At 53.4% G+C, this 8837-nt stretch overlaps 1 non-coding gene across 1 annotated transcript; it reads right to left on the reverse strand.

Annotated features, from left to right (window-relative positions):
• Window positions 1-461: 461 nt before the first annotated feature.
• Window positions 462-533, reverse strand: TRNAE-UUC (transfer RNA glutamic acid (anticodon UUC)). The gene has a single exon. It is a non-coding gene; the product is annotated as a tRNA-Glu (tRNA).
• Between the last annotated feature and the right edge of the window lie 8304 nt (window positions 534-8837).

Raw genomic sequence — 8837 nt, forward strand, 5'->3', positions numbered from 1 at the left:
CTCTGTGTGTAAATGAGGAGGGAAATGAAACACCCACATGGTGGCATCTAAGGCATAAGGAAACCCTGTAGGATTGGACTAGGATACGTTCTCAAGCAGCATGTTCCTTACTTTGCCCATCTGTCAATTTTGATTATTATGGATGGAAATATTTTGCCAGCGGGTTGTGTGTTTACACCAAAACTGACAATTACCAACAAATACGTCATTCTTCCGAGCCTGCCTAGTCTGCAATTGAGGGGTTTCGAGGGATACAGTCACTCTCCCCAGGCCCCAGGCCAGGCCTGTGCTCTCCATGCTGCCCACTTCCCACCCTGCTGGGATCCTTCCCTCATCTCCCCCCACCCCGAGAACTCTGCCTCCCAGCCCCGCTTCTGGGATCCTCTCCCCTCCCCTGCTGGCAGGCTCCTGCCCCGTTCCTTTCTTTTCCGGCCTCCCCTCTGAGCAAAAGCTATGCCCTCTTCCCACACCGGGAATTGAACCCGGGCCGCCTGGGTGAAAACCAGGAATCCTGACCACTAGACCACATGGGACTGGTGCTGCTGGGCTTCTCTAAGCCAACCCCTCGTGAGAGCAGCGACACTGCCAAGCAGGGCCTGTGCCCAGGGCTGCATGAACCCTCCGGGTGCTGAGGTCTCCCCTCTATCCATTCCCGGTGCCTGTGATCAGGACCCACAGATCGGGGCTCTCAGGTGCTGCACAGACCGGGACTGAGATTAACCCTCTTGTGCAAGGTGCTGTACAAACCCTGGCCAACACTGGGACACCCGTGGCGTTCCCCTCAATTTCCCTCAGCCTCTGCTGCCCAACTTCCTCTGACCCCTGGCAATAAACCCACCTTTCCAAACAGTCCTTCTTCCCCTGCCCCCTCTCTTGGCTTGCACACCCTGGGCCCACCTGCTCCCGCCCCCCAGGTGAAGAAGCCATTGAGACAACTTCAGCCACTGGAGACAGCCCCAGCCAGCGCTGCAGCCCGCCCCGGGGTGCTCTTTGCAAGACGCAGGAAGGGGGAGCGGTGGGTGCTGGGCAGAAGGAGGCAGGAGCCGGGAGAACAAAGCCCAGAGCTGGGCAGCTCCTGGGGGCAGGGCTCGGGCACAGCCCGGGTGCGGGGCAGCTCCTGGGGGTGAGGCCTGGAGGAGCCCGGGGGCGGGGCAGCTCCTGGGGGCGGAGCTCGGGCCCAGACCGGACGCTGCTGCTGCCCCCGTGGGACCCGAGATCCCAGGCTGGGCAGCTGAGGCTCCCCCTGGGGTCCCTGCTGGGGGGGGCATAATTAACCCCTCTGTGTCTGGCCAGGGGGGGCTTTCTCCAGCAGGGACCAGCCCTCTGGGCAGCCCTGGGCTCTTCCCGCCCCCAGCCGGTGGCCCCCAATGAGTGGGAGACCACCGGGGGGGAGAGCTGCGGAGGGGGCAGGAAAGTGACTTTCTGCCCCCCCGGGACCCAGGGAGAAGCCTCGGAGCTGCCTGAGCCCCAGCGGAGCCGCCGCCAGGATCTGCCCCCGGCACTGCTGGGGAGGCAGATGCCGGGTCTCTGCTGGGGAAGGGAGAAGCACGTGTCCCCCATGGGGACTGCCCGGACCCCGGTTTCCCAATCCCAGTTGCTGTCCCCTAGCTACCAACACATTTGCCCCCAGCCCTCAGTTGCCCCTCACCTGCTCATCCCCCACTGCAACCCCTTTCCCTCATCCAGGGAGCCTTCCCCCTCCTTTGCCCACTTCAATCAGCCCCTCAGAGGGCTCCCTGCTGCCCATCTGAACGGTGGCAGGGGGGGACCATCACTTTCTGTTTATGTGTTGGACAGTCCCATAAAATCCAGTCCAACCGTCCCCCTTTTCCACCAGTTAGTTAATAGCAATATAAAATCCCCTCCAGTCTTGGTGTTTTTCTCTGGTGTTATCCATTGGCTAGTTTGTGACACGTTTTCTCGGCAGATCTCAAAGGCTGATAGAAAATATCCGAAACGTTTGCCCCACTTTTCCTCTAGTTGTCTATTTCTAATTGAATATGCCCTGAGATTTTCTTACCATTTGATCATCAGAGAGACAGGGAAAATCTCACATTTACACCTTTTCTCAGATTCTTGAACATGGATCTAAAACGTTTCCCAAAGTTGCCCATTTCCGCTCTGTTGATTTCCCAAATATTGATGGGAAATACACTCAGCTTTTACCTGATATTGACAACTGATAGAAAATCCCTCCAATTTCCACCCTTTCTCTTTCATTTCTGAACACTGATCTCAAAATTCAGGTTTTGCCTCTATGTCGTTATCAAATGTCAATTAAAAATCCTCTCGGATTTGGGGCTCTTCCCCATGTCTCTAAATCCCAGCAACTTCTCCTTCCTTGGAGGGATTCTGTTACCCTGAGTCCTTCTCCATCTTGGAGGTTACAGGGAGTTAAATTGCCCAGTGATCATCTTTCCCTTCTCCTTTGAGAATCATTTGTTCCCCCCTTTATCTCTGTTAAAAATCTTTACTGATGAAAGAGATCAGCCATGTATTCAATACCCATCAAAGCCAGAGGCCTCCCTCTGTTTGAGGGATCAGTGGCTGCCAGCTGGCGAAAGGAGAGTTGGCTGGACCCTTTACGTTTCTCCAGGTGGCACGGGATGGGGAGGTCCCTCTGAGTGCAACGTGGGCCCAGAAGTATCCCAAACCCCATGACAAAGGGTCTCTATGAGGGGTTGCTTCCCACAGTGCTAAGATGCAGCCACCTCTGGGGTGGATCCATGGTGGCCATTATTTGCTGATGACAGGGCATGGAAATTTCTTACCTATTTTGGCCCCTCCAGGCCGTCCATTCTCCTGTTAAATAAACATCCCCCAGGGCTCCCTCTGTCTGTATGACTGGCCAGCAAGGGGTGGTGATAACTTTCTATCCACTTGTCAGACACTGTGAGGGAACACTGTTGCTGGGGGGGGGGCGGGTGCACGTCTGTGTGGGGAGATTGCAGCGGGAGCTGAAGGGGCATTGTGGTAGGGGGAGGCCTCTGAGTAGCTGGGCAGGGGGGACCCTAGTCAGGTTGGTGGGTTCTGGAGGGTTTGGGGTTTCAGGGGGTAGTTCTGATGTGCCCAGCCCTAAGGCTATGGGTCCTGGAGGTGGGTATCGCTGGGGGCCTGTTGGCTGCAGAACAGTGTGGGTGGGAGTCTCTTGGGGGGGTGGGGCAGGGGGTTACAGGGTACCTGGTGCTGGGCCAGGGGCTCTGTCTGGGATTGCCCAGCTGGCTCCTCGGATCATTGCCATGCCCGGTGCACAGAGCTGTGCGGGGGGGATCCCCGGCGCGAGGTCAAGGGATGCCAGACAAGCAGTGTGAGGGGTCCTGCTGTAAAGCATCAGGTGGTCCAGCTGGGGGTGGGGGGTCCCAGGCAAATGGCATGCCATATCCTGCTGGAGGGCAGGCAGGGGTTCGAGGCAGGCAGTGGGGGACTGAATTCCCAGAGGGGGGTTCCCTTGGGGTGGTTCCTGGCTGCTGGGGGCTCTTGTTTGGGGGCATTTTGGGATTCCCAACCTGGCAGTAACAGTCTGGTGGGGGGTTCTTTTGGCCAGTGGGGCTCTGTGGGGTATCTGGGGTCCCTGGCCAGGGACTCTGGGGGCTGGGTCCCAGGGAATATCTGGTGGGACCGTGGCTGGGGGGTCTGGGCTCTGGCTACTGAGGGCCCTGGATGGAGGCTCTGGGGGCTGCTACTAACCATGCCACTTATCTCTGATCACCTTGTGCCAGAACCCTGGCTCCCAGCACTGCCCGGCGGCATTCCCCGGCCACGCCCAGTCACCGTGATAACTTTCTATCCACTTTCACTGTGAGGTGAAATCACAGGTTTTGATTTTCTCCCCCCTTGAAAACTGCAGGAAATTCTGGTTCCATTGGGAAAATTCATGACCCCCAGTCCTTTCCTAGATCTGGGGGGTGAGAGAGATGGGAAGGGGGTTAGCCCGACCACACAATGATCTCTTCCACAGCGTTCTGGACTCGTCCTTTCTAAAATCTGGTTTCACTGAGACCGTCGTTACTCCAGAGTCACTGCATGGAAAGTCAAGGAGTGACTCCAGATGGACAGTGGGGCAAATGAGATTAGCAATCCTCCCTGTGAGGAGCGGCTCTCATTAGCTGCTCTCCCCAGGGAGCTAAGGGAGGGAAGGCTGCTCACACGCTCTGTCCTTCTCTGCTCAGGATATTGGGGTTCAGCTTCCTGGGTCAGACCCTGCAGCCTCCATTGTGATCTGGGAGACCAGGCTGAGCAGCTGCTGCTCCCCCACCAGGGGTTCTGTGCTGGGAAGTGAAAGAAATGAAAGGAAAATGCTGGGGTCTGGCCTTAAAATGACTCTACACAAACAGCCCCACCCTCCCCCAGTCATTTCTCATCCCATTAGCAATTGCAGGATCAAATCCAGCCATGAGGGAGCAACCAACCCAGGAATGGGACTTTCCTACCAGACGGACAGGGAGAGGGGACAGGGTAAAGGAGATAGGAGACAGAGACTGAAAGGGGCCGTGGGAGAGAAGAGTTTCAAGAGAGATTTCCAGATCGCTAATCTGCCCAGACAGAGGTAACGCTGCACCCTGGTTAATATCACTTTCCTGTGGAACAAGATGAGGATCAGAGAGAGGAAAAGCCAGTTCCTGACCCCACATCCCTCCTGCTGGGGTGTGGCTGCCCTGGGGTCAGTGTCTGAGGGAATCCTCGAAAGGGACTCTTGGTTCTGCTCTTTTACAGCATTGTGTTCAGAGACTTTGTTGCAGAGTGGTGGGGAGGGAGAAGGGAGGCTTACAAATGTGTCTGTGGGCTTAGCCTGGCAGGAGGGGCCAGGTCTACACTGTAGTGAAGAGAATATCAAGCATTTTCCCAGCACGGCAGACTGTAGGATGTCTGTCTGTGGGGAAAGGGTCTGGGGGAAGCGTAATGTGAAATGAACTGAATCCTGGTCTGAAACCTCCACAACTGCCCTTCTCGCCCTGCCAGCCTGCAGAATGACGTCCATGTTTCGCTCCAGTTCATCCCAGCCTCCCACGGGACAGGGGAGAGAAATGGCTGCAGAGGAGCCAGCTCAGGTAGGGATTATTGGGGGGGTTCTGATTTGTTCCTGCAGGAGAGAGAGGGACAGCAAATACACCGGAAAGGGGAAGGTTTGCACCTTCTGGTTTGGAGGTTGGAGCGGGGCAGGAAATGCACAGGGTGGAGAAAGGGAGGAGGCCAGGAGGTGGCAAACCTGCTGGGAGTTGTTTAATAAGTGGCCTAGATTCAAGGAACAGACCCATGAGGTTCGGAGGTGGAAATGCTCCAATTTGTGGAAAAGAAAATAACCCACCAACATGGGGCTAGGAAAACTGACCAGACTCCCAGTGCTGGAGCCTGACCCAACTAAGCAGTAAGATATGAAGGGGGCACCCACCCATCAGGCTTAGGGGAGATTCCCCTCCCTTCATATCCAGCTCCTCACAAGGAGGAGGGTGTTGGGCTTCCTACCAGGAAGCTCGCCCTGGACCCTGCTCGGGGCTCCATCTCCGGTATCCGTCTGTGGCTAGTAGGTGTGTGATGGATCTGCTGGGAGAGAGGAGGGGCTCTCTCTTCGCCCCCTCACGCTGGTGTTTCCTGGGTGCTCTGTGCGGGGTGGGGGTGGGGGTGGGACTCTTTTGACTGCGGTCCACCCAGAGTTTCGTTTGATTGGCTCCTCTCCCCCACGAATAGTGGGGCTGTGAGTCGGGCAGCAGGTCCTGAGTGTGGGGCTCTTGCTCTTTCAGGGGACGGTGATCTTCGAGGAGGTGGCTGTGTATTTCACCAGGGAAGAGGGGGCTCTGCTGGACCCCGCTCAGAGAGCCCTCTACAGAGCCGTCATGCAGGAGACCTATGAGAATGTGACCTCGCTGGGTAAGGGTTCCTGTCCCCTCGGTTCTTGGGAGGGGAACGGAAGAGATGAGGTTCACGCCACCCCCACAATGCCACCTCTGCTCTGTCCTGTTCCAGCATCACCCCAGCATGCCAGTGACACACACACGACCAGAGACCCTCCCCTGCTGCTGAACGCTGTGGGAAGAGAGCACAGGAGCAGATTCGCACAGTGTCAAATATCTCCTGTTTGCACAAGTAAAACGGGGGGTTAGATCCAGCATAACAAACAGAAGCTTCCTACCCCTGGCCTTCTCTCAAACCCTGAGCCTTCTCCACCCAGACCAGGACGTGCTTGGGGTGTCACAAGCAGGCTGCTGGAGTCAGGGCTGCTGGTCCAGAGTTACTGATCACACAGACACTCGGGGCGTCCTTGAATGCTGGCTGGGGGAATCCAGACAAGGGAGCTCCAGCTGCAAAACATTGAATCTCACCCAGGATTACAGATGACAACTCCTCACAGGTCTGGATTGCACCCCAGCATGGGAAAATGACCTAGGTTGGTAGTGAAACTTCCTGAAAAGTGGAGAGTGTTGCTCCCCCATCCCCATGTGCAATAACCACAATCTCTCTCTTCTGCAGATTCCTTGGATCTTGGGCTCCATCATTCCTGAAGTCACATGACCTGATTCTTATGTTTCACATTCTGCTTTTCCAGACTAATTAGAGTCTGTTGCTCCTGAATTGAAGCTTCTAATTTCCCAGTGTTCTCCACACCGAGGGACTTTCATACTCCTTCCCATTACGGTGGACTCACTAGATTCCCTAGTACATAAGAACGGACACACTGGGACAGACCAAAGGTCCATCTAGCTTAGTATCCCATCTTCCAACAGTAATCAATGCCAATTGCCCCAGAGGGAATGAACAGAACAGGTAATCATAGAATCATAGAAGATCAGGGTTGGAAGGGACCTCAGGAGGTCATCTAGTCCAACCCCCTGCTCAAAGCAGGACCAATCCCCAACAAAATCATCCCAGCCAGGGCTTTGTCAAGCCTGACTTTAAAAACTTCTAAGGAAGGAGATTCCACCACCTCCCTAGGTAACCCATTCCAGTGTTTCACCACCCTCCTAGTGAAAAAGTTTTTCCTAATATCCAACCTAAACCTCCCCCACTGCAACTTGAGACCATTACTCCTCATTCTGTCATCCACCACCACTGAGAACAGTCTAGATCCATCCTCTTTGGAACCCTCTTTCAGCTATCAAAATTGAAAGCAGCTATCAAATCCCCCCTCATTCTTCTCTTCTGCAGACTAAACAATCCCAGTTCCCTCAGCCTCTCCTCATAAGTCATGTGTTCCAGTCCCCTAATCATTTTTGTTGCAATCTGCTGGACGCTTTCCAATTTTTCCACATCTTTCTTGTAGTGTGGGGCCCAAAACTGGACACAGTACTCCAGATGAGGCCTCACCAATGTCGAATAGAGGGGGACGATCACTACCCGTTGAGCCCGACAATCTAGCCAGCTTTCTATCCACCTTATCGTCTATTCATCCAGCTCATACTTCTTTAACTTGCTGGCAAGAATACTGTGGGAGACCATGTCAAAAGCTTTGCTGAAGTCAAGGAACAACACGTCCACTGCTTTCCCCTCATCCACAGAGCCAGTTATCTCATCATAGAAAGCAATTAGATTAGTCAGGCGTGACTTGCCCTTGGTGAATCCATGCTGACTGTTCCTGATCACTTTCCTCTCATCTAAGTGCTTCAGAATTGATTCCTTGAGGACCTGCTTCATGAAAATCCTGTGAGATTCAGCACAGACCAGAGAGAGAGCAGGGAAATCGGCCAGGGGATAAAGTGGGTAAATTAATTTCCTGTTGGGGAACTCAGAAGGACCTCAAGGAAAGCACAACACAGCAGGAAATCCTCAGGGGAAAGACAAAAAATACATGCACTGAGTGTGGGAAAAACTTATATGACCAGTCTCTGATGCAGAGAATCCATGATCAGAGAATCCATGCAGGAGAGAGGCCCTATGAATGCAGTGAGTGTGAGAAAACCTTCAATCACAGCTCAAACCTTGTTACTCATCAGAGAATCCACACTGGGGAGAGGCCCTATGAATGCCGTGAGTGTGGGAAAACATCTTGGCACTCAGCCCATGTTAGCCATCAGAGAATCCGCAAGAGGGATCAACACCGTAAAAACCTCTAGGAGTATCCATACTTTCTTTTCTTTAATATTTTTCCTAATTCCCAAATAGTAACTTTTAAAGTTGTTTGAAATGTTTGCAGCACCATTATCCCTCAGCTTGTCCAAATGAGTAGCCCATTTTTGCCTTTTGCAGTTCACCCTGTTTCGAGGTGGACCCATTTGTCCTTCCTATCTACTGCATTGTCTCATGAATAATTTGAGTGTGCCCTTCCTATCAGGAACCAGGGAGCATCACATCTATACCATTCCTCCTATTGCAAAATTATTGTTCAGAATCACCAATGATTCAGATTGTATCATTGCCAGTTGTTCTCACGTTGCTCTGGGTTGTGCTGAAGAGCAGTTATATTGGGAACTTTCCCAATTATATTTAAATGAAGAGGAACAGGGGCAGGAAAAGAAGTGTCATTACAGCCTCTGTGACACTGGAAGGAGATGGGGTGACTCAGAGATTCCCTCCTTCCCCATCTCTCCAGACCTGTTAACTCTGCATGGCTCAGACAGGAGGGATCTTCATCACATTCTATCCCTCCACTTCTCAAAGTGTCACGTGATGAAGCGTTCTCAGCTGTCTGTGCTTGGAGACGATGCTTTGACTTCTTTAATCCTATATCAGAGTCGCTATGCCTGGAGATGAAAGTGTCAAAAACCTGAAAGGGGAATTCAGATGGATCCCAAGCACAGTGTCATCATTTGGAGGTTAAATCCCAGGTTCCATCTATTGGTAAAGCCACTTCTGGCAAGGGGGCTGTTTTGTCCCCCATTATGGATACTAAAAATTTTTTAAATAAC

Source organism: Lepidochelys kempii, chromosome 28 (assembly GCF_965140285.1).
Source record: "Lepidochelys kempii isolate rLepKem1 chromosome 28, rLepKem1.hap1, whole genome shotgun sequence".
Lineage (NCBI taxonomy): Eukaryota > Metazoa > Chordata > Testudines > Cheloniidae > Lepidochelys > Lepidochelys kempii.